The sequence below is a fragment of the Prionailurus viverrinus genome, chromosome D4 (assembly GCF_022837055.1).
Source record: "Prionailurus viverrinus isolate Anna chromosome D4, UM_Priviv_1.0, whole genome shotgun sequence".
NCBI lineage: Eukaryota > Metazoa > Chordata > Mammalia > Carnivora > Felidae > Prionailurus > Prionailurus viverrinus.
The window spans coordinates 69,829,724-69,834,355 of record NC_062573.1 but is presented as its reverse complement, the minus strand read 5'-3'; the positions used below and the strand labels follow the sequence as shown (position 1 = coordinate 69,834,355).

General features: G+C 44.5%; 1 long non-coding RNA gene across 1 annotated transcript; it reads left to right on the top strand.

The window, feature by feature from the left end:
* LOC125150999 (uncharacterized) lies at positions 1-644 on the top strand. Its single transcript, XR_007146567.1, has 2 exons — positions 1-81; positions 509-644. It is a non-coding gene; the product is annotated as an uncharacterized LOC125150999 (long non-coding RNA).
* Positions 645-4,632: the final 3,988 nt, after the last annotated feature.

Sequence of the window (4,632 nt, the reverse complement as noted above, 5' to 3'; positions counted from 1 at the left end):
GGAAATAGCTGGGAAACTTCCAGATGTGTGTGCTGCAGTCCCGCCGCTCGGCCGATGGGGCCCGCCCGGCCAGCGAAATCGGTGAGCATGATCAGTGTTAATGCAACTGAGGACGTTAGAGTTTGTGTTTCCTTAGGCCTTTGGAGCCAACGTATTTAGTAACTGCCAGGGTCCCTGTAGGACTTTCATGGGCCCTCAGCACTTTTGCCTTCCTGGGCTCCTTCCTCCATAATTAATTAATTAATTAATTAATATAATTTAATATATAAACACACTTATATTAATATATTGCGTTTTTTAATATATATATATAAATCACATTTTACAACTTCATTAGTATAAAGATGAATATAATCTAGGCTGGGTTCATTACAATATGCTCGTTTTTTCCTTCTGATTTTGAAAGAAATAAAATTAAGCAATTTTTGTGGGTTTCTAAAAGTATCATGGGCCCCAGGCACTTTGCCCACTGTGACTAATGGATGTGTCGTCCTCTGTTTTTTTCCAGCAGTTTCTGTCTTCTTCCCTCACTCCTGGCCCCTCCTGACCACTTCAATGGTTTCTATCCAAATCGGCCTTTTCGCTAAGTCTGGAACCTTGCCTGTAAGGTGAAACTACGTTTCATCACTTGGCGGAGAGTTCAATTAAAAAAAAAAAAAGATCAATAAATTGTCACATTGTTTTCTCAAATGGATTTGCTACTTTGAAAAAATATATATGCCAACTCTACACTCAAAACAACTTTTCTTAAGAGCCAGAAGTTATGGTTTTCTACGAGTACGTACGCACCCAGAAGTTATGGTTTTCTACGAGTACGTACGCACCAAGCCCAAGAGCTTTTCCTTCGGTGTCCTGAATCCCAAACCCAGGTTGTCTGTGTGGGATCCAAATCAGGGAGCACAGTGCTGTGGGCTGTACGATTCAGAAAATACCACAGCCCAGTGAGTCAACCCAGCCTTCCCGCCAGCCCACCCTTGAGCGACTAGTTAGTTCCTTCTTGACGGTAGATGCTGCCAGAATGTTGGCTTTCAGGTTACAACAAAGCAAAATAAAAACCCACTATGTTTTCAGAAAAGAACTTTTCTCTTAGACTCCCTTATCTGTCCTCTGCTCTCTCCATGTTGTTCACAATGCGCCAGAAAAAGGTTAGTGGGGAGGGCTGATTTCTTCAGGAGACGGGAACTTTTTTTATTTTTTTTTAATTTTTTTTTTTCAACGTTTATTTATTTTTTTGGGGACAGAGAGAGACAGAGCATGAACGGGGGAGGGGCAGAGAGAGAGGGAGACACAGAATCGGAAACAGGCTCCAGGCTCCGAGCCATCAGCCCAGAGCCCGACGCGGGGCTCGAACTCCCGGACCGCGAGATCGTGACCTGGCTGAAGTCGGACGCTTAACCGACTGCGCCACCCAGGCGCCCCTAGGAGACGGGAACTTTGATCCACTCCACGTCCACATCCTGGCTGAATGAGGAAAACAGAAAATAGAGGAATATTTTTGTAATCACCTAGAAATGTCAAATAGGAGTCAGAAGGAAGCCAACAACTGATGTAAGATACAGGCTGCTACCTGGACAGTAGATCTGAGTATATATGAACATTTAAACTCATCAACGTCCTTTTTTCTGGGGTGAAAGAGTGAATTGAGGACCGAGTGGCAATCATTTGGCCCCCACTTGCCTGTCTACTCGCATATCTCATTTTCTATACTTTTGCTCCAGCCCCCTCAGATTTTTTCATCATTCCATGAGCATGAGACTCTGTTCTTCCAGCGCAGTAGCGCGCATGTCACTACGTCTGCCTGGGATGTGCCCTCTCCCGACGCTCCGTCATCTGAGCACCCCCTCCTTATCCTTCCGGACACGGCCACTATGCCCCTAGGGGACTGAGTGCACTCTTCTATTATGGCGCTTACCAAGGAAGATTGCAATTTGTTTGTTGATAAAGTCTGTCTTTTTTTCCCACCCAACCACACTGGAATTGCCTATTTTCTATTGTTGTGCCCTTTCAAGAAGCACGAAGCAAATATGATGGAACAGAACACAAGAGAGCAGTGTGCTCAGCAGGTGCTCACGAGGGGATGTTGGACGAGAAGGTGACCGTGTTCCCTGTATGGTGGCCTTCCTGAGGCGCGTTAATCATGAGGCTCAGTTCTACATGGGCAGGGCCGAGAAAGCACGGTGGGACTCAGGAATTCACTCCAAAGGAAGCCCAGAAAGATAAAGAGAGAAAACATGCCCGTAGCTGGAGTTCGTGGAGAGGAGAAGAGAACGAAATGGAACAGAAAGAAATCCTTGGTGTAAAGCAAGCATGAATACTTGCTGGAAATAATGAAAGAATTTCGTCTCCGTAATGAGAAAGCACATCCTGTCCTTAGAACAAACTGAGAGAAGAAAAGTTACTGAATGTCAAGACCAAAGAATCGGATGGATTTCAACGCAGCCGAAGCAAGTCCACGGGAGACACTTGAGGCCAGCTGCATACCTCTGCCCCGCACTGCTCAGCGTCAGAGATCAGTCTGTTGACTGTGTTCTCAGGGAAGCAGGAACCCAAGCGGCTCTACGTGTAAAACCAGAACTTAGGGGCCAGGCTATGGTGACCACCTGTCTCTGTTTACCTGGGACCGAGGGGTTACCTGGGACACAGGCCCTTCAGTGCTGAGGCCCAACAAATACGCGCTGTGTATTCAACACTCATGAACCTTTCGTGAAAAAGAAACAAACACGATTTGGAGAGGAAAAGAAGGTCTGTTGACAAAGATCTAGCCAAGTAAGGGAAGAATCAAAATGAAGAGGTCAATAATATGGAAGGCTTAGTACAAGAGATGGAAAGAAGCACCGTATATATTTATGTATAAAATTAAAATGAAACAGTGGTGGAGGTTATAATTCAGCAGGTGTCATGGAAGGTGTATAAGCCTTAATGATGTAAAACTCCTCATAATGCAAATAACAAATACTAGAGAGTGGAGAGAGGAAGGAGTCAGATGGTCATGTACTGTGCTGACTTATCTTTCTTTTTTTTTTTTTTTTATTTTTTTAGTGTTTATTTATTTTTGACAGAGAGAGAGACAGAGCCTGAGCGGGGAGGGGCAGAGAGAGAGGGAGACGCAGAATCCGAAACAGGCTCCAGGCTCTGAGTGGTCAGCACAGAGCCCGATGCGGGGCTCGAACTCACAGACCGTGAGATCATGACCTGAGCCGAAGTCGGACGCTCAACCGACTGAGCCACCCAGGCGCCCCTGACTTACCTTTCATAACAGGAAATCAATTCTGTCTAAAATTGAAAAAAGTAGAGAGAAAGAAAGAAAAAAAACCCCACACTGAATCCAGCTTCTTAATGGCTTTGCATCGTATTTTTACGGAGCCTCAAAAGGATTTTGGGGGAATGAGCACACTTTATTGTAGAGAAACATTTATTTGAAGTTGCACTTGGATTCTTTTTTAAAGATTTTTTTTCTTAAGTGTATTTATTTTGAAAGGGAGAGAGACAGCATGAGTGTGGGAGGAGGGCAGAACGAGAGAGGGAGAGGGAGGGAAGCCCAAGCAGCTCTGCACTGTCAGCACAGAGCCTGACGCGGGACTTGACCCCACGAACCCTGAGATCATGCCCTGAGCCGAAATTAAGAGTTGGATGCTCGACCGACTGAGCCACCGGGGGGCCCCTAAAGGTTTTATTTTTAAGTGCTCTCTACACCCAGTGAGAGGGGCTCAAATTCACAACCCCAAGATCAAGAGTCGCATGCTCTGCTGACTGAGCCAGCCAGGTGCCTCTGATTTCTTTTTTCCATTTATTTATTTATTTAAATTTTTTAAATTTATTTTTGAGACAGAGAGAGACAGAGCATGGGCAGGGGAGGGGCAGAGAGAGGGGGAGACACAGAATCCGAAGCAGGCTCCAGGCTCCGAGCTGTCGGCACAGAGCCCGACGTGGGTCTCGAACTCACAGACTGTGAGATCATGACCTGAGCTGAAGTCAGATGCTCAACTGACTGAGCCACCCAGGCGCCGCCCTTTTTTTTTTTTTTTTTTTTTTACCTTTTAAAGAAGTATTAAATTATAAACTTACTTTTAAAAATCCCATCTGTCATATTTGCTTTTCATCGTTTACCTATATTTCTCTCTTTATTCACCTAGCTAGCCATACAGAAATTTGGGAATAGTGGAGACTAAATATTGAGATTTCTTGCTCTTAGGTGTTTGGATCTAGGTTGGAAGAGAATAACAATTCTTCTCTGTGCCGTTTCAGTATTTTTAAATTTAAAAAGTATCGTGATGGCTAATTTTTGTGTCACCTTAGCTAGGCCATAGAACCCAGATACTTGGTCAAACATTATTCTAGATATTTCTGTGAAATTATTTTTTAGATGAGGTTAAATTTAAATCAGTAGATTTCAAGGAAAGCATATTATTAGCCTCTGTGAGAGGATTGGGCCTCATCTAATCAGGTGAAGGCTTTACTATAAAAAGGCTGATCTCCCCAGAAAAAGAGGGGATTCTGCCAGCAGACTGTCTCTGGGTTTAAACTGCAACTTGCTAGCCTACCCTGTAGATTTTAAACTCGCCAGGCTCCCTCGTTGTCTGAGCCATTTCCTTAAAAATCTCTCTCTCTCCCCCATGCATATATGTACCTGCT